The 20,193-nt window shown below is 35.1% G+C and overlaps 15 non-coding genes across 15 annotated transcripts; all 15 read right to left on the bottom strand.

The window, feature by feature from the left end:
• Nucleotides 1-165: 165 nt before the first annotated feature.
• Nucleotides 166-247, bottom strand: TRNAS-AGA (transfer RNA serine (anticodon AGA)). The gene has a single exon. It is a non-coding gene; the product is annotated as a tRNA-Ser (tRNA).
• Nucleotides 248-1,592: 1,345 nt separating this feature from the next.
• On the bottom strand, nt 1,593-1,674 carry TRNAS-AGA (transfer RNA serine (anticodon AGA)). The gene has a single exon. It is a non-coding gene; the product is annotated as a tRNA-Ser (tRNA).
• A 1,048-nt stretch (nt 1,675-2,722) lies between these two features.
• On the bottom strand, nt 2,723-2,804 carry TRNAS-AGA (transfer RNA serine (anticodon AGA)). The gene has a single exon. It is a non-coding gene; the product is annotated as a tRNA-Ser (tRNA).
• A 1,345-nt stretch (nt 2,805-4,149) lies between these two features.
• Nucleotides 4,150-4,231, bottom strand: TRNAS-AGA (transfer RNA serine (anticodon AGA)). Its single transcript has one exon. It is a non-coding gene; the product is annotated as a tRNA-Ser (tRNA).
• A 1,332-nt stretch (nt 4,232-5,563) lies between these two features.
• Nucleotides 5,564-5,645, bottom strand: TRNAS-AGA (transfer RNA serine (anticodon AGA)). The gene has a single exon. It is a non-coding gene; the product is annotated as a tRNA-Ser (tRNA).
• A 1,345-nt stretch (nt 5,646-6,990) lies between these two features.
• On the bottom strand, nt 6,991-7,072 carry TRNAS-AGA (transfer RNA serine (anticodon AGA)). The gene has a single exon. It is a non-coding gene; the product is annotated as a tRNA-Ser (tRNA).
• Nucleotides 7,073-8,417: 1,345 nt separating this feature from the next.
• Nucleotides 8,418-8,499, bottom strand: TRNAS-AGA (transfer RNA serine (anticodon AGA)). The gene has a single exon. It is a non-coding gene; the product is annotated as a tRNA-Ser (tRNA).
• Nucleotides 8,500-9,844: 1,345 nt separating this feature from the next.
• Nucleotides 9,845-9,926, bottom strand: TRNAS-AGA (transfer RNA serine (anticodon AGA)). The gene has a single exon. It is a non-coding gene; the product is annotated as a tRNA-Ser (tRNA).
• A 1,345-nt stretch (nt 9,927-11,271) lies between these two features.
• TRNAS-AGA (transfer RNA serine (anticodon AGA)) lies at nt 11,272-11,353 on the bottom strand. Its single transcript has one exon. It is a non-coding gene; the product is annotated as a tRNA-Ser (tRNA).
• A 1,345-nt stretch (nt 11,354-12,698) lies between these two features.
• On the bottom strand, nt 12,699-12,780 carry TRNAS-AGA (transfer RNA serine (anticodon AGA)). Its single transcript has one exon. It is a non-coding gene; the product is annotated as a tRNA-Ser (tRNA).
• A 1,345-nt stretch (nt 12,781-14,125) lies between these two features.
• TRNAS-AGA (transfer RNA serine (anticodon AGA)) lies at nt 14,126-14,207 on the bottom strand. The gene has a single exon. It is a non-coding gene; the product is annotated as a tRNA-Ser (tRNA).
• A 1,345-nt stretch (nt 14,208-15,552) lies between these two features.
• On the bottom strand, nt 15,553-15,634 carry TRNAS-AGA (transfer RNA serine (anticodon AGA)). Its single transcript has one exon. It is a non-coding gene; the product is annotated as a tRNA-Ser (tRNA).
• Nucleotides 15,635-16,979: 1,345 nt separating this feature from the next.
• TRNAS-AGA (transfer RNA serine (anticodon AGA)) lies at nt 16,980-17,061 on the bottom strand. The gene has a single exon. It is a non-coding gene; the product is annotated as a tRNA-Ser (tRNA).
• A 1,345-nt stretch (nt 17,062-18,406) lies between these two features.
• TRNAS-AGA (transfer RNA serine (anticodon AGA)) lies at nt 18,407-18,488 on the bottom strand. The gene has a single exon. It is a non-coding gene; the product is annotated as a tRNA-Ser (tRNA).
• A 1,345-nt stretch (nt 18,489-19,833) lies between these two features.
• On the bottom strand, nt 19,834-19,915 carry TRNAS-AGA (transfer RNA serine (anticodon AGA)). The gene has a single exon. It is a non-coding gene; the product is annotated as a tRNA-Ser (tRNA).
• Nucleotides 19,916-20,193: the final 278 nt, after the last annotated feature.

The raw sequence follows: 20,193 nt of genomic DNA, 5'->3' as shown, positions 1-20,193 counted from the left end.
ATTTACATTCAACTACAACTTGCTAAATAATTTAAATAAACCTCATACGCTGCTGGAACACTTCTGTCCATTTTTCTCTTTCCAGGATTAAATTTAAGATTGATACAAGGTGTAATAACAATTAACCAACCATGCGCATCTTTCAGTGAATATGACAAATTAAACCGTAGTCGGCAGGATTTGAACCTGCGCAGGGAAACCCCAATGGATTTCTAGTCCATCGCCTTAACCACTCGGCCACGACTACTTGTGATGAAAATCGTGTGAGCTGGAAATGACATTTTCTGCATTTTAAGATAATTTCATAATGAGTGGAAACTCTTACTTGACAATGTTTGAAATAATAGAGATTGTTACTAAAGTGCTTTGTAGGTCAGATAAAGAAATCATCAGGTCCCAGCGAGATTAGAACTCGGATCTCTGAATTAAGTGATCAAAAGTGATTGCCATTACACCAAGTTACCCCTTTCCAAGAGGTTTTTGGAAATAATTCTCTCAGACTTTAGGCCACAAAAGAGTCAATTTGAATTGCATTTATCTGATGGCACCCTGCAACATATTTATTTTGGTTTAAACAGGTAAACACTTCTGTTAAAAAAAAAGAATTTGGAACAAGATTTTTTATCTGATTTATATGCAGAATTAAGTGCATGCTTTGTAAGTTTGTCCAAAGAACCGTGAATTTGGTGCACCTTTGCCTAGTTTCCAAAATAAATGTACAGGAATAAATTTAATAGTGTGCTGATTCACAGATTGAATTTTTTCAGTATTTTAGGGGGATAGCGTAGTAACCGAAATCTGTCATTTCACTATGTTTGCAGCACAAGAGAACACAAAAAAGTGCTTTGTAGGTTAAAAATAGAGACCATGAGATGTCACTGACATTTGAACTTGCCTCTCATCAACCTCCTGGCCACAATAACCTCTTGAAATCTAGTGCTCAGGTGGAGATTTTATTTCTGTATTTTGTAGGGATTTAAAAGTCGCTGAGAACAGTCATTTGACTATATTTCTAATAAGATAGATTATGAAGAAAGTGCTTGGTTAGTGAGAAAAAGAAGTCATTAGGTGTTATTGATAATTAAACATCAGAACACCTTAACAACTTGGCTACAAATAAGTGTTTAACACAGTCACAACTCCAAGTGCTTAGCTGAACATTAATTGCTCCATATTTAGAAGGATCTGCAAAATCACTGAGAGCTGTCATTGGACTATGATTTTAACATGAGTCATTTTCTTTAAAGTGTTTAGCAGGTAAGTATATAAAGAAATATTGGATTAACAAACAGTATATCAATGATTAAACATTCAAGCTTCTCTTCCAAATACTTGTGCATTATTACCCGATCTCAGATTTTCTCTGTAATGACGATAAGCTAAAAAATTGTTGCCAGTGCATGAAACCTTGAATGGATCACTCTGCCATTGACATTCAACTACCACTTGCTAAATAATTTAAATAAACCTCATACGCTGCTGGAACACTTCTGTCCATTTTTCTCTTTCCAGGATTAAATTTAAGATTGATACAAGGTGTAATAACAATTAACCAACCATGCGCATCTTTCAGTGAATATGACAAATTAAACCGTAGTCGGCAGGGTTTGAACCTGCGCGGGGAAACCCCAATGGATTTCTAGTCCATCGCCTTAACCACTCGGCCACGACTACTTGTGATGAAAATAGTGTGAGCTGGAAATGACATTTTCTGCATTTTAAGATAATTTCATAATGAGTGGAAACTCTTACTTGACAATGTTTGAAATAATAGAGATTGTTACTAAAGTGCTTTGTAGGTCAGATAAAGAAATCATCAGGTCCCAGCGAGATTAGAACTCGGATCTCTGAATTAAGTGATCAAAAGTGCTTGCCATTACACCAAGTTACCCCTTTCCAAGAGGTTTTTGGAAATAATTCTCTCAGACTTTAGGCCACAAAAGAGTCAATTTGAATTGCATTTATCTGATGGCACCCTGCAACATATTTATTTTGGTTTAAACAGGTAAACACTTCTGTTAAAAAAAAAGAATTTGGAACAAGATTTTTTATCTGATTTATATGCAGAATTAAGTGCATGCTTTGTAAGTTTGTCCAAAGAACCGTGAATTTGGTGCACCTTTGCCTAGTTTCCAAAATAAATGTACAGGATAGATTATGAAGAAAGTGCTTGGTTAGTGAGAAAAAGAAGTCATTAGGTGTTATTGATAATTAAACATCAGAACACCTTAACAACTTGGCTACAAATAAGTGTTTAACACAGTCACAACTCCAAGTGCTTAGCTGAACATTAATTGCTCCATATTTAGAAGGATCTGCAAAATCACTGAGAGCTGTCATTGGACTATGATTTTAACATGAGTCATTTTCTTTAAAGTGTTTAACAGGTAAGTATATAAAGAAATATTGGATTAACAAACAGTATATCAATGATTAAACATTCAAGCTTCTCTTCCAAATACTTGTGCATTATTACCCGATCTCAGATTTTCTCTGTAATGACGATAAGCTAAAAAATTGTTGCCAGTGCATGAAACCTTGAATGGATCACTCTGCCATTTACATTCAACTACCACTTGCTAAATAATTTAAATAAACCTCATACGCTGCTGGAACACTTCTGTCCATTTTTCTCTTTCCAGGATTAAATTTAAGATTGATACAAGGTGTAATAACAATTAACCAACCATGCACATCTTTCAGTGAATATGACAAATTAAACCGTAGTCGGCAGGATTTGAACCTGCGCAGGGAAACCCCAATGGATTTCTAGTCCATCGCCTTAACCACTCGGCCACGACTACTTGTGATGAAAATCGTGTGAGCTGGAAATGACATTTTCTGCATTTTAAGATAATTTCATAATGAGTGGAAACTCTTACTTGACAATGTTTGAAATAATAGAGATTGTTACTAAAGTGCTTTGTAGGTCAGATAAAGAAATCATCAGGTCCCAGCGAGATTAGAACTCGGATCTCTGAATTAAGTGATCAAAAGTGATTGCCATTACACCAAGTTACCCCTTTCCAAGAGGTTTTTGGAAATAATTCTCTCAGACTTTAGGCCACAAAAGAGTCAATTTGAATTGCATTTATCTGATTTCACCCTGCAACATATTTATTTTGGTTTAAACAGGTAAACACTTCTGTTAAAAAAAAAGAATTTGGAACAAGATTTTTTATCTGATTTATATGCAGAATTAAGTGCATGCTTTGTAAGTTTGTCCAAAGAACCGTGAATTTGGTGCACCTTTGCCTAGTTTCCAAAATAAATGTACAGGATAAAATTTAATAGTGTGCTGATTCACAGATTGAATTTTTTCAGTATTTTAGGGGGATAGCGTAGTAACCGAAATCTGTCATTTCACTATGTTTGCAGCACAAGAGAACACAAAAAAGTGCTTTGTAGGTTAAAAATAGAGACCATGAGATGTCACTGACATTTGAACTTGCCTCTCATCAACCTCCTGGCCACAATAACCTCTTGAAATCTAGTGCTCAGGTGGAGATTTTATTTCTGTATTTTGTAGGGATTTAAAAGTCGCTGAGAACAGTCATTTGACTATATTTGTAATAAGATAGATTATGAAGAAAGTGCTTGGTTAGTGAGAAAAAGAAGTCATTAGGTGTTATTGATAATTAAACATCAGAACACCTTAACAACTTGGCTACAAATAAGTGTTTAACACAGTCACAACTCCAAGTGCTTAGCTGAACATTAATTGCTCCATATTTAGAAGGATCTGCAAAATCACTGAGAGCTGTCATTGGACTATGATTTTAACATGAGTCATTTTCTTTAAAGTGTTTAGCAGGTAAGTATATAAAGAAATATTGGATTAACAAACAGTATATCAATGATTAAAGATTCAAGCTTCTCTTCCAAATACTTGTGCATTATTACCCGATCTCAGATTTTCTCTGTAATGACGATAAGCTAAAAAATTGTTGCCAGTGCATGAAACCTTGAATGGATCACTCTGCCATTTACATTCAACTACCACTTGCTAAATAATTTAAATAAACCTCATACGCTGCTGGAACACTTCTGTCCATTTTTCTCTTTCCAGGATTAAATTTAAGATTGATACAAGGTGTAATAACAATTAACCAACCATGCGCATCTTTCAGTGAATATGACAAATTAAACCGTAGTCGGCAGGATTTGAACCTGCGCGGGGAAACCCCAATGGATTTCTAGTCCATCGGCTTAACCACTCGGCCACGACTACTTGTGATGAAAATCGTGTGAGCTGGAAATGACATTTTCTGCATTTTAAGATAATTTCATAATGAGTGGAAACTCTTACTTGACAATGTTTGAAATAATAGAGATTGTTACTAAAGTGCTTTGTAGGTCAGATAAAGAAATCATCAGGTCCCAGCGAGATTAGAACTCGGATCTCTGAATTAAGTGATCAAAAGTGCTTGCCATTACACCAAGTTACCCCTTTCCAAGAGGTTTTTGGAAATAATTCTCTCAGACTTTAGGCCACAATAGAGTCAATTTGAATTGCATTTATCTGATGGCACCCTGATGGTTTAAACAGGTAAACACTTCTGTTAAAAAAAAAGAATTTGGAACAAGATTTTTTATCTGATTTATATGCAGAATTAAGTGCATGCTTTGTAAGTTTGTCCAAAGAACCGTGAATTTGGTGCACCTTTGCCTAGTTTCCAAAATAAATGTACAGGAATAAATTTAATAGTGTGCTGATTCACAGATTGAATTTTTTCAGTATTTTAGGGGGATAGCGTAGTAACCGAAATCTGTCATTTCACTATGTTTGCAGCACAAGAGAACACAAAAAAGTGCTTTGTAGGTTAAAAATAGAGACCATGAGATGTCACTGACATTTGAACTTGCCTCTCATCAACCTCCTGGCCACAATAACCTCTTGAAATCTAGTGCTCAGGTGGAGATTTTATTTCTGTATTTTGTAGGGATTTAAAAGTCGCTGAGAACAGTCATTTGACTATATTTGTAATAAGATAGATTATGAAGAAAGTGCTTGGTTAGTGAGAAAAAGAAGTCATTAGGTGTTATTGATAATTAAACATCAGAACACCTTAGCAACTTGGCTACAAATAAGTGTTTAACACAGTCACAACTCCAAGTGCTTAGCTGAACATTAATTGCTCCATATTTAGAAGGATCTGCAAAATCACTGAGAGCTGTCATTGGACTATGATTTTAACATGAGTCATTTTCTTTAAAGTGTTTAGCAGGTAAGTATATAAAGAAATATTGGATTAACAAACAGTATATCAATGATTAAAGATTCAAGCTTCTCTTCCAAATACTTGTGCATTATTACCCGATCTCAGATTTTCTCTGTAATGACGATAAGCTAAAAAATTGTTGCCAGTGCATGAAACCTTGAATGGATCACTCTGCCATTTACATTCAACTACCACTTGCTAAATAATTTAAATAAACCTCATACGCTGCTGGAACACTTCTGTCCATTTTTCTCTTTCCAGGATTAAATTTAAGATTGATACAAGGTGTAATAACAATTAACCAACCATGCGCATCTTTCAGTGAATATGACAAATTAAACCGTAGTCGGCAGGATTTGAACCTGCGCGGGGAAACCCCAATGGATTTCTAGTCCATCGGCTTAACCACTCGGCCACGACTACTTGTGATGAAAATCGTGTGAGCTGGAAATGACATTTTCTGCATTTTAAGATAATTTCATAATGAGTGGAAACTCTTACTTGACAATGTTTGAAATAATAGAGATTGTTACTAAAGTGCTTTGTAGGTCAGATAAAGAAATCATCAGGTCCCAGCGAGATTAGAACTCGGATCTCTGAATTAAGTGATCAAAAGTGCTTGCCATTACACCAAGTTTCCCCTTTCCAAGAGGTTTTTGGAAATAATTCTCTCAGACTTTAAGCCACAAAAGAGTAAATTTGAATTGCATTTATCTGATGGCACCCTGCAACATATTTATTTTGGTTTAAACAGGTAAACACTTCTGTTAAAAAAAAAGAATTTGGAACAAGATTTTTTATCTGATTTATATGCAGAATTAAGTGCATGCTTTGTAAGTTTGTCCAAAGAACCGTGAATTTGGTGCACCTTTGCCTAGTTTCCAAAATAAATGTACAGGATAAAATTTAATAGTGTGCTGATTCACAGATTGAATTTTTTCAGTATTTTAGGGGGATAGCGTAGTAACCGAAATCTGTCATTTCACTATGTTTGCAGCACAAGAGAACACAAAAAAGTGCTTTGTAGGTTAAAAATAGAGACCATGAGATGTCACTGACATTTGAACTTGCCTCTCATCAACCTCCTGGCCACAATAACCTCTTGAAATCTAGTGCTCAGGTGGAGATTTTATTTCTGTATTTTGTAGGGATTTAAAAGTCGCTGAGAACAGTCATTTGACTATATTTGTAATAAGATAGATTATGAAGAAAGTGCTTGGTTAGTGAGAAAAAGAAGTCATTAGGTGTTATTGATAATTAAACATCAGAACACCTTAACAACTTGGCTACAAATAAGTGTTTAACACAGTCACAACTCCAAGTGCTTAGCTGAACATTAATTGCTCCATATTTAGAAGGATCTGCAAAATCACTGAGAGCTGTCATTGGACTATGATTTTAACATGAGTCATTTTCTTTAAAGTGTTTAGCAGGTAAGTATATAAAGAAATATTGGATTAACAAACAGTATATCAATGATTAAAGATTCAAGCTTCTCTTCCAAATACTTGTGCATTATTACCCGATCTCAGATTTTCTCTGTAATGACGATAAGCTAAAAAATTGTTGCCAGTGCATGAAACCTTGAATGGATCACTCTGCCATTTACATTCAACTACCACTTGCTAAATAATTTAAATAAACCTCATACGCTGCTGGAACTCTTCTGTCCATTTTTCTCTTTCCAGGATTAAATTTAAGATTGATACAAGGTGTAATAACAATTAACCAACCATGCGCATCTTTCAGTGAATATGACAAATTAAACCGTAGTCGGCAGGATTTGAACCTGCGCGGGGAAACCCCAATGGATTTCTAGTCCATCGGCTTAACCACTCGGCCACGACTACTTGTGATGAAAATCGTGTGAGCTGGAAATGACATTTTCTGCATTTTAAGATAATTTCATAATGAGTGGAAACTCTTACTTGACAATGTTTGAAATAATAGAGATTGTTACTAAAGTGCTTTGTAGGTCAGATAAAGAAATCATCAGGTCCCAGCGAGATTAGAACTCGGATCTCTGAATTAAGTGATCAAAAGTGCTTGCCATTACACCAAGTTACCCCTTTCCAAGAGGTTTTTGGAAATAATTCTCTCAGACTTTAGGCCACAAAAGAGTCAATTTGAATTGCATTTATCTGATGGCACCCTGCAACATATTTATTTTGGTTTAAACAGGTAAACACTTCTGTTAAAAAAAAAGAATTTGGAACAAGATTTTTTATCTGATTTATATGCAGAATTAAGTGCATGCTTTGTAAGTTTGTCCAAAGAACCGTGAATTTGGTGCACCTTTGCCTAGTTTCCAAAATAAATGTACAGGAATAAATTTAATAGTGTGCTGATTCACAGATTGAATTTTTTCAGTATTTTAGGGGGATAGCGTAGTAACCGAAATCTGTCATTTCACTATGTTTGCAGCACAAGAGAACACAAAAAAGTGCTTTGTAGGTTAAAAATAGAGACCATGAGATGTCACTGACATTTGAACTTGCCTCTCATCAACCTCCTGGCCACAATAACCTCTTGAAATCTAGTGCTCAGGTGGAGATTTTATTTCTGTATTTTGTAGGGATTTAAAAGTCGCTGAGAACAGTCATTTGACTATATTTCTAATAAGATAGATTATGAAGAAAGTGCTTGGTTAGTGAGAAAAAGAAGTCATTAGGTGTTATTGATAATTAAACATCAGAACACCTTAACAACTTGGCTACAAATAAGTGTTTAACACAGTCACAACTCCAAGTGCTTAGCTGAACATTAATTGCTCCATATTTAGAAGGATCTGCAAAATCACTGAGAGCTGTCATTGGACTATGATTTTAACATGAGTCATTTTCTTTAAAGTGTTTAGCAGGTAAGTATATAAAGAAATATTGGATTAACAAACAGTATATCAATGATTAAAGATTCAAGCTTCTCTTCCAAATACTTGTGCATTATTACCCGATCTCAGATTTTCTCTGTAATGACGATAAGCTAAAAAATTGTTGCCAGTGCATGAAACCTTGAATGGATCACTCTGCCATTGACATTCAACTACCACTTGCTAAATAATTTAAATAAACCTCATACGCTGCTGGAACACTTCTGTCCATTTTTCTCTTTCCAGGATTAAATTTAAGATTGATACAAGGTGTAATAACAATTAACCAACCATGCGCATCTTTCAGTGAATATGACAAATTAAACCGTAGTCGGCAGGATTTGAACCTGCGCGGGGAAACCCCAATGGATTTCTAGTCCATCGCCTAAACCACTCGGCCACGACTACTTGTGATGAAAATCGTGTGAGCTGGAAATGACATTTTCTGCATTTTAAGATAATTTCATAATGAGTGGAAACTCTTACTTGACAATGTTTGAAATAATAGAGATTGTTACTAAAGTGCTTTGTAGGTCAGATAAAGAAATCATCAGGTCCCAGCGAGATTAGAACTCGGATCTCTGAATTAAGTGATCAAAAGTGCTTGCCATTACACCAAGTTACCCCTTTCCAAGAGGTTTTTGGAAATAATTCTCTCAGACTTTAGGCCACAAAAGAGTCAATTTGAATTGCATTTATCTGATGGCACCCTGCAACATATTTATTTTGGTTTAAACAGGTAAACACTTCTGTTAAAAAAAAAGAATTTGGAACAAGATTTTTTATCTGATTTATATGCAGAATTAAGTGCATGCTTTGTAAGTTTGTCCAAAGAACCGTGAATTTGGTGCACCTTTGCCTAGTTTCCAAAATAAATGTACAGGATAAAATTTAATAGTGTGCTGATTCACAGATTGAATTTTTTCAGTATTTTAGGGGGATAGCGTAGTAACCGAAATCTGTCATTTCACTATGTTTGCAGCACAAGAGAACACAAAAAAGTGCTTTGTAGGTTAAAAATAGAGACCATGAGATGTCACTGACATTTGAACTTGCCTCTCATCAACCTCCTGGCCACAATAACCTCTTGAAATCTAGTGCTCAGGTGGAGATTTTATTTCTGTATTTTGTAGGGATTTAAAAGTCGCTGAGAACAGTCATTTGACTATATTTGTAATAAGATAGATTATGAAGAAAGTGCTTGGTTAGTGAGAAAAAGAAGTCATTAGGTGTTATTGATAATTAAACATCAGAACACCTTAACAACTTGGCTACAAATAAGTGTTTAACACAGTCACAACTCCAAGTGCTTAGCTGAACATTAATTGCTCCATATTTAGAAGGATCTGCAAAATCACTGAGAGCTGTCATTGGACTATGATTTTAACATGAGTCATTTTCTTTAAAGTGTTTAGCAGGTAAGTATATAAAGAAATATTGGATTAACAAACAGTATATCAATGATTAAAGATTCAAGCTTCTCTTCCAAATACTTGTGCATTATTACCCGATCTCAGATTTTCTCTGTAATGACGATAAGCTAAAAAATTGTTGCCAGTGCATGAAACCTTGAATGGATCACTCTGCCATTTACATTCAACTACCACTTGCTAAATAATTTAAATAAACCTCATACGCTGCTGGAACACTTCTGTCCATTTTTCTCTTTCCAGGATTAAATTTAAGATTGATACAAGGTGTAATAACAATTAACCAACCATGCGCATCTTTCAGTGAATATGACAAATTAAACCGTAGTCGGCAGGATTTGAACCTGCGCGGGGAAACCCCAATGGATTTCTAGTCCATCGGCTTAACCACTCGGCCACGACTACTTGTGATGAAAATCGTGTGAGCTGGAAATGACATTTTCTGCATTTTAAGATAATTTCATAATGAGTGGAAACTCTTACTTGACAATGTTTGAAATAATAGAGATTGTTACTAAAGTGCTTTGTAGGTCAGATAAAGAAATCATCAGGTCCCAGCGAGATTAGAACTCGGATCTCTGAATTAAGTGATCAAAAGTGCTTGCCATTACACCAAGTTTCCCCTTTCCAAGAGGTTTTTGGAAATAATTCTCTCAGACTTTAAGCCACAAAAGAGTAAATTTGAATTGCATTTATCTGATGGCACCCTGCAACATATTTATTTTGGTTTAAACAGGTAAACACTTCTGTTAAAAAAAAAGAATTTGGAACAAGATTTTTTATCTGATTTATATGCAGAATTAAGTGCATGCTTTGTAAGTTTGTCCAAAGAACCGTGAATTTGGTGCACCTTTGCCTAGTTTCCAAAATAAATGTACAGGATAAAATTTAATAGTGTGCTGATTCACAGATTGAATTTTTTCAGTATTTTAGGGGGATAGCGTAGTAACCGAAATCTGTCATTTCACTATGTTTGCAGCACAAGAGAACACAAAAAAGTGCTTTGTAGGTTAAAAATAGAGACCATGAGATGTCACTGACATTTGAACTTGCCTCTCATCAACCTCCTGGCCACAATAACCTCTTGAAATCTAGTGCTCAGGTGGAGATTTTATTTCTGTATTTTGTAGGGATTTAAAAGTCGCTGAGAACAGTCATTTGACTATATTTGTAATAAGATAGATTATGAAGAAAGTGCTTGGTTAGTGAGAAAAAGAAGTCATTAGGTGTTATTGATAATTAAACATCAGAACACCTTAACAACTTGGCTACAAATAAGTGTTTAACACAGTCACAACTCCAAGTGCTTAGCTGAACATTAATTGCTCCATATTTAGAAGGATCTGCAAAATCACTGAGAGCTGTCATTGGACTATGATTTTAACATGAGTCATTTTCTTTAAAGTGTTTAGCAGGTAAGTATATAAAGAAATATTGGATTAACAAACAGTATATCAATGATTAAAGATTCAAGCTTCTCTTCCAAATACTTGTGCATTATTACCCGATCTCAGATTTTCTCTGTAATGACGATAAGCTAAAAAATTGTTGCCAGTGCATGAAACCTTGAATGGATCACTCTGCCATTTACATTCAACTACCACTTGCTAAATAATTTAAATAAACCTCATACGCTGCTGGAACTCTTCTGTCCATTTTTCTCTTTCCAGGATTAAATTTAAGATTGATACAAGGTGTAATAACAATTAACCAACCATGCGCATCTTTCAGTGAATATGACAAATTAAACCGTAGTCGGCAGGATTTGAACCTGCGCGGGGAAACCCCAATGGATTTCTAGTCCATCGGCTTAACCACTCGGCCACGACTACTTGTGATGAAAATCGTGTGAGCTGGAAATGACATTTTCTGCATTTTAAGATAATTTCATAATGAGTGGAAACTCTTACTTGACAATGTTTGAAATAATAGAGATTGTTACTAAAGTGCTTTGTAGGTCAGATAAAGAAATCATCAGGTCCCAGCGAGATTAGAACTCGGATCTCTGAATTAAGTGATCAAAAGTGCTTGCCATTACACCAAGTTACCCCTTTCCAAGAGGTTTTTGGAAATAATTCTCTCAGACTTTAGGCCACAAAAGAGTCAATTTGAATTGCATTTATCTGATGGCACCCTGCAACATATTTATTTTGGTTTAAACAGGTAAACACTTCTGTTAAAAAAAAAGAATTTGGAACAAGATTTTTTATCTGATTTATATGCAGAATTAAGTGCATGCTTTGTAAGTTTGTCCAAAGAACCGTGAATTTGGTGCACCTTTGCCTAGTTTCCAAAATAAATGTACAGGAATAAATTTAATAGTGTGCTGATTCACAGATTGAATTTTTTCAGTATTTTAGGGGGATAGCGTAGTAACCGAAATCTGTCATTTCACTATGTTTGCAGCACAAGAGAACACAAAAAAGTGCTTTGTAGGTTAAAAATAGAGACCATGAGATGTCACTGACATTTGAACTTGCCTCTCATCAACCTCCTGGCCACAATAACCTCTTGAAATCTAGTGCTCAGGTGGAGATTTTATTTCTGTATTTTGTAGGGATTTAAAAGTCGCTGAGAACAGTCATTTGACTATATTTCTAATAAGATAGATTATGAAGAAAGTGCTTGGTTAGTGAGAAAAAGAAGTCATTAGGTGTTATTGATAATTAAACATCAGAACACCTTAACAACTTGGCTACAAATAAGTGTTTAACACAGTCACAACTCCAAGTGCTTAGCTGAACATTAATTGCTCCATATTTAGAAGGATCTGCAAAATCACTGAGAGCTGTCATTGGACTATGATTTTAACATGAGTCATTTTCTTTAAAGTGTTTAGCAGGTAAGTATATAAAGAAATATTGGATTAACAAACAGTATATCAATGATTAAAGATTCAAGCTTCTCTTCCAAATACTTGTGCATTATTACCCGATCTCAGATTTTCTCTGTAATGACGATAAGCTAAAAAATTGTTGCCAGTGCATGAAACCTTGAATGGATCACTCTGCCATTGACATTCAACTACCACTTGCTAAATAATTTAAATAAACCTCATACGCTGCTGGAACACTTCTGTCCATTTTTCTCTTTCCAGGATTAAATTTAAGATTGATACAAGGTGTAATAACAATTAACCAACCATGCGCATCTTTCAGTGAATATGACAAATTAAACCGTAGTCGGCAGGATTTGAACCTGCGCGGGGAAACCCCAATGGATTTCTAGTCCATCGCCTAAACCACTCGGCCACGACTACTTGTGATGAAAATCGTGTGAGCTGGAAATGACATTTTCTGCATTTTAAGATAATTTCATAATGAGTGGAAACTCTTACTTGACAATGTTTGAAATAATAGAGATTGTTACTAAAGTGCTTTGTAGGTCAGATAAAGAAATCATCAGGTCCCAGCGAGATTAGAACTCGGATCTCTGAATTAAGTGATCAAAAGTGCTTGCCATTACACCAAGTTACCCCTTTCCAAGAGGTTTTTGGAAATAATTCTCTCAGACTTTAGGCCACAAAAGAGTCAATTTGAATTGCATTTATCTGATGGCACCCTGCAACATATTTATTTTGGTTTAAACAGGTAAACACTTCTGTTAAAAAAAAAGAATTTGGAACAAGATTTTTTATCTGATTTATATGCAGAATTAAGTGCATGCTTTGTAAGTTTGTCCAAAGAACCGTGAATTTGGTGCACCTTTGCCTAGTTTCCAAAATAAATGTACAGGATAAAATTTAATAGTGTGCTGATTCACAGATTGAATTTTTTCAGTATTTTAGGGGGATAGCGTAGTAACCGAAATCTGTCATTTCACTATGTTTGCAGCACAAGAGAACACAAAAAAGTGCTTTGTAGGTTAAAAATAGAGACCATGAGATGTCACTGACATTTGAACTTGCCTCTCATCAACCTCCTGGCCACAATAACCTCTTGAAATCTAGTGCTCAGGTGGAGATTTTATTTCTGTATTTTGTAGGGATTTAAAAGTCGCTGAGAACAGTCATTTGACTATATTTGTAATAAGATAGATTATGAAGAAAGTGCTTGGTTAGTGAGAAAAAGAAGTCATTAGGTGTTATTGATAATTAAACATCAGAACACCTTAACAACTTGGCTACAAATAAGTGTTTAACACAGTCACAACTCCAAGTGCTTAGCTGAACATTAATTGCTCCATATTTAGAAGGATCTGCAAAATCACTGAGAGCTGTCATTGGACTATGATTTTAACATGAGTCATTTTCTTTAAAGTGTTTAGCAGGTAAGTATATAAAGAAATATTGGATTAACAAACAGTATATCAATGATTAAAGATTCAAGCTTCTCTTCCAAATACTTGTGCATTATTACCCGATCTCAGATTTTCTCTGTAATGACGATAAGCTAAAAAATTGTTGCCAGTGCATGAAACCTTGAATGGATCACTCTGCCATTTACATTCAACTACCACTTGCTAAATAATTTAAATAAACCTCATACGCTGCTGGAACACTTCTGTCCATTTTTCTCTTTCCAGGATTAAATTTAAGATTGATACAAGGTGTAATAACAATTAACCAACCATGCGCATCTTTCAGTGAATATGACAAATTAAACCGTAGTCGGCAGGATTTGAACCTGCGCGGGGAAACCCCAATGGATTTCTAGTCCATCGGCTTAACCACTCGGCCACGACTACTTGTGATGAAAATCGTGTGAGCTGGAAATGACATAATCTGCATTTTAAGATAATTTCATAATGAGTGGAAACTCTTACTTGACAATGTTTGAAATAATAGAGATTGTTACTAAAGTGCTTTGTAGGTCAGATAAAGAAATCATCAGGTCCCAGCGAGATTAGAACTCGGATCTCTGAATTAAGTGATCAAAAGTGCTTGCCATTACACCAAGTTACCCCTTTCCAAGAGGTTTTTGGAAATAATTCTCTCAGACTTTAGGCCACAAAAGAGTCAATTTGAATTGCATTTATCTGATGGCACCCTGCAACATATTTATTTTGGTTTAAACAGGTAAACACTTCTGTTAAAAAAAAAGAATTTGGAACAAGATTTTTTATCTGATTTATATGCAGAATTAAGTGCATGCTTTGTAAGTTTGTCCAAAGAACCGTGAATTTGGTGCACCTTTGCCTAGTTTCCAAAATAAATGTACAGGAATAAATTTAATAGTGTGCTGATTCACAGATTGAATTTTTTCAGTATTTTAGGGGGATAGCGTAGTAACCGAAATCTGTCATTTCACTATGTTTGCAGCACAAGAGAACACAAAAAAGTGTTTTGTAGGTTAAAAATAGAGACCATGAGATGTCACTGACATTTGAACTTGCCTCTCATCAACCTCCTGGCCACAATAACCTCTTGAAATCTAGTGCTCAGGTGGAGATTTTATTTCTGTATTTTGTAGGGATTTAAAAGTCGCTGAGAACAGTCATTTGACTATATTTCTAATAAGATAGATTATGAAGAAAGTGCTTGGTTAGTGAGAAAAAGAAGTCATTAGGTGTTATTGATAATTAAACATCAGAACACCTTAACAACTTGGCTACAAATAAGTGTTTAACACAGTCACAACTCCAAGTGCTTAGCTGAACATTAATTGCTCCATATTTAGAAGGATCTGCAAAATCACTGAGAGCTGTCATTGGACTATGATTTTAACATGAGTCATTTTCTTTAAAGTGTTTAGCAGGTAAGTATATAAAGAAATATTGGATTAACAAACAGTATATCAATGATTAAACATTCAAGCTTCTCTTCCAAATACTTGTGCATTATTACCCGATCTCAGATTTTCTCTGTAATGACGATAAGCTAAAAAATTGTTGCCAGTGCATGAAACCTTGAATGGATCACTCTGCCATTGACATTCAACTACCACTTGCTAAATAATTTAAATAAACCTCATACGCTGCTGGAACACTTCTGTCCATTTTTCTCTTTCCAGGATTAAATTTAAGATTGATACAAGGTGTAATAACAATTAACCAACCATGCGCATCTTTCAGTGAATATGACAAATTAAACCGTAGTCAGCAGGATTTGAACCTGCGCGGGGAAACCCCAATGGATTTCTAGTCCATCGCCTTAACCACTCGGCCACGACTACTTGTGATGAAAATCGTGTGAGCTGGAAATGACATTTTCTGCATTTTAAGATAATTTCATAATGAGTGGAAACTCTTACTTGACAATGTTTGAAATAATAGAGATTGTTACTAAAGTGCTTTGTAGGTCAGATAAAGAAATCATCAGGTCCCAGCGAGATTAGAAGTCGGATCTCTGAATTAAGTGATCAAAAGTGCTTGCCATTACACCAAGTTACCCCTTTCCAAGAGGTTTTTGGAAATAATTCTCTCAGACTTTAGGCCACAAAAGAGTCAATTTGAATTGCATTTATCTGATGGCACCCTGCAACATATTTATTTTGGTTTAAACAGGTAAACACTTCTGTTAAAAAAAAAGAATTTGGAACAAGATTTTTTATCTGATTTATATGCAGAATTAAGTGCATGCTTTGTAAGTTTGTCCAAAGAACCGTGAATTTGGTGCACCTTTGCCTAGTTTCCAAAATAAATGTACAGGATAAAATTTAATAGTGTGCTGATTCACAGATTGAATTTTTTCAGTATTTTAGGGGGATAGCGTAGTAACCGAAATCTGTCATTTCACTATGTTTGCAGCACAAGAGAACACAAAAAAGTGCTTTGTAGGTTAAAAATAGAGACCATGAGATGTCACTGACATTTGAACTTGCCTCTCATCAACCTCCTGGCCACAATAACCTCTTGAAATCTAGTGCTCAGGTGGAGATTTTATTTCTGTATTTTGTAGGGATTTAAAAGTCGCTGAGAACAGTCATTTGACTATATTTGTAATAAGATAGATTATGAAGAAAGTGCTTGGTTAGTGAGAAAAAGAAGTCATTAGGTGTTATTGATAATTAAACATCAGAACACCTTAACAACTTGGCTACAAATAAGTGTTTAACACAGTCACAACTCCAAGTGCTTAGCTGAACATTAATTGCTCCATATTTAGAAGGATCTGCAAAATCACTGAGAGCTGTCATTGGACTATGATTTTAACATGAGTCATTTTCTTTAAAGTGTTTAGCAGGTAAGTATATAAAGAAATATTGGATTAACAAACAGTATATCAATGATTAAAGATTCAAGCTTCTCTTCCAAATACTTGTGCATTATTACCCGATCTCAGATTTTCTCTGTAATGACGATAAGCTAAAAAATTGTTGCCAGTGCATGAAACCTTGAATGGATCACTCTGCCATTTACATTCAACTACCACTTGCTAAATAATTTAAATAAACCTCATACGCTGCTGGAACACTTCTGTCCATTTTTCTCTTTCCAGGATTAAATTTAAGATTGATACAAGGTGTAATAACAATTAACCAACCATGCGCATCTTTCAGTGAATATGACAAATTAAACCGTAGTCGGCAGGATTTGAACCTGCGCGGGGAAACCCCAATGGATTTCTAGTCCATCGGCTTAACCACTCGGCCACGACTACTTGTGATGAAAATCGTGTGAGCTGGAAATGACATAATCTGCATTTTAAGATAATTTCATAATGAGTGGAAACTCTTACTTGACAATGTTTGAAATAATAGAGATTGTTACTAAAGTGCTTTGTAGGTCAGATAAAGAAATCATCAGGTCCCAGCGAGATTAGAACTCGGATCTCTGAATTAAGTGATCAAAAGTGCTTGCCATTACACCAAGTTACCCCTTTCCAAGAGGTTTTTGGAAATAATTCTCTCAGACTTTAGGCCACAAAAGAGTCAATTTGAATTGCATTTATCTGATGGCACCCTGCAACATATTTATTTTGGTTTAAACAGGTAAACACTTCTGTTAAAAAAAAAGAATTTGGAACAAGATTTTTTATCTGATTTATATGCAGAATTAAGTGCATGCTTTGTAAGTTTGTCCAAAGAACCGTGAATTTGGTGCACCTTTGCCTAGTTTCCAAAATAAATGTACAGGAATAAATTTAATAGTGTGCTGATTCACAGATTGAATTTTTTCAGTATTTTAGGGGGATAGCGTAGTAACCGAAATCTGTCATTTCACTATGTTTGCAGCACAAGAGAACACAAAAAAGTGTTTTGTAGGTTAAAAATAGAGACCATGAGATGTCACTGACATTTGAACTTGCCTCTCATCAACCTCCTGGCCACAATAACCTCTTGAAATCTAGTGCTCAGGTGGAGATTTTATTTCTGTATTTTGTAGGGATTTAAAAGTCGCTGAGAACAGTCATTTGACTATATTTCTAATAAGATAGATTATGAAGAAAGTGCTTGGTTAGTGAGAAAAAGAAGTCATTAGGTGTTATTGATAATTAAACATCAGAACACCTTAACAACTTGGCTACAAATAAGTGTTTAACACAGTCACAACTCCAAGTGCTTAGCTGAACATTAATTGCTCCATATTTAGAAGGATCTGCAAAATCACTGAGAGCTGTCATTGGACTATGATTTTAACATGAGTCATTTTCTTTAAAGTGTTTAGCAGGTAAGTATATAAAGAAATATTGGATTAACAAACAGTATATCAATGATTAAACATTCAAGCTTCTCTTCCAAATACTTGTGCATTATTACCCGATCTCAGATTTTCTCTGTAATGACGATAAGCTAAAAAATTGTTGCCAGTGCATGAAACCTTGAATGGATCACTCTGCCATTGACATTCAACTACCACTTGCTAAATAATTTAAATAAACCTCATACGCTGCTGGAACACTTCTGTCCATTTTTCTCTTTCCAGGATTAAATTTAAGATTGATACAAGGTGTAATAACAATTAACCAACCATGCGCATCTTTCAGTGAATATGACAAATTAAACCGTAGTCGGCAGGATTTGAACCTGCGCGGGGAAACCCCAATGGATTTCTAGTCCATCGCCTTAACCACTCGGCCACGACTACTTGTGATGAAAATCGTGTGAGCTGGAAATGACATTTTCTGCATTTTAAGATAATTTCATAATGAGTGGAAACTCTTACTTGACAATGTTTGAAATAATAGAGATTGTTACTAAAGTGCTTTGTAGGTCAGATAAAGAAATCATCAGGTCCCAGCGAGATTAGAAGTCGGATCTCTGAATTAAGTGATCAAAAGTGCTTGCCATTACACCAAGTTACCCCTTTCCAAGAGGTTTTTGGAAATAATTCTCTCAGACTTTAGGCCACAAAAGAGTCAATTTGAATTGCATTTATCTGATGGCACCCTGCAACATATTTATTTTGGTTTAAACAGGTAAACACTTCTGTTAAAAAAAAAGAATTTGGAACAAGATTTTTTATCTGATTTATATGCAGAATTAAGTGCATGCTTTGTAAGTTTGTCCTAAGAACCGTGAATTTGGTGCACCTTTGCCTAGTTTCCAAAATAAATGTACAGGATAAAATTTAATAGTGTGCTGATTCACAGATTGAATTTTTTCAGTATTTTAGGGGGATAGCGTAGTAACCGAAATCTGTCATTTCACTATGTTTGCAGCACAAGAGAACACAAAAAAGTGCTTTGTAGGTTAAAAATAGAGACCATGAGATGTCACTGACATTTGAACTTGCCTCTCATCAACCTCCTGGCCACAATAACCTCTTGAAATCTAGTGCTCAGGTGGAGATTTTATTTCTGTATTTTGTAGGGATTTAAAAGTCGCTGAGAACAGTCATTTGACTATATTTCTAATAAGATAGATTATGAAGAAAGTGCTTGGTTAGTGAGAAAAAGAAGTCATTAGGTGTTATTGATAATTAAACATCAGAACACCTTAACAACTTGGCTACAAATAAGTGTTTAACACAGTCACAACTCCAAGTGCTTAGCTGAACATTAATTGCTCCATATTTAGAAGGATCTGCAAAATCACTGAGAGCTGTCATTGGACTATGATTTTAACATGAGTCATTTTCTTTAAAGTGTTTAGCAGGTAAGTATATAAAGAAATATTGGATTAACAAACAGTATATCAATGATTAAACATTCAAGCTTCTCTTCCAAATACTTGTGCATTATTACCCGATCTCAGATTTTCTCTGTAATGACGATAAGCTAAAAAATTGTTGCCAGTGCATGAAACCTTGAATGGATCACTCTGCCATTGACATTCAACTACCACTTGCTAAATAATTTAAATAAACCTCATACGCTGCTGGAACACTTCTGTCCATTTTTCTCTTTCCAGGATTAAATTTAAGATTGATACAAGGTGTAATAACAATTAACCAACCATGCGCATCTTTCAGTGAATATGACAAATTAAACCGTAGTCGGCAGGATTTGAACCTGCGCGGGGAAACCCCAATGGATTTCTAGTCCATCGCCTTAACCACTCGGCCACGACTACTTGTGATGAAAATCGTGTGAGCTGGAAATGACATTTTCTGCATTTTAAGATAATTTCATAATGAGTGGAAACTCTTACTTGACAATGTTTGAAATAATAGAGATTGTTACTAAAGTGCTTTGTAGGTCAGATAAAGAAATCATCAGGTCCCAGCGAGATTAGAAGTCGGATCTCTGAATTAAGTGATCAAAAGTGCTTGCCATTACACCAAGTTACCCCTTTCCAAGAGGTTTTTGGAAATAATTCTCTCAGACTTTAGGCCACAAAAGAGTCAATTT

This window comes from Mixophyes fleayi, chromosome 10 (assembly GCF_038048845.1).
Source record: "Mixophyes fleayi isolate aMixFle1 chromosome 10, aMixFle1.hap1, whole genome shotgun sequence".
In the NCBI taxonomy this organism is placed as follows: domain Eukaryota; kingdom Metazoa; phylum Chordata; class Amphibia; order Anura; family Limnodynastidae; genus Mixophyes; species Mixophyes fleayi.
The sequence above is the reverse complement of the archived record's forward strand: the minus strand, read 5'-3'. Positions and strand labels throughout refer to the sequence as shown.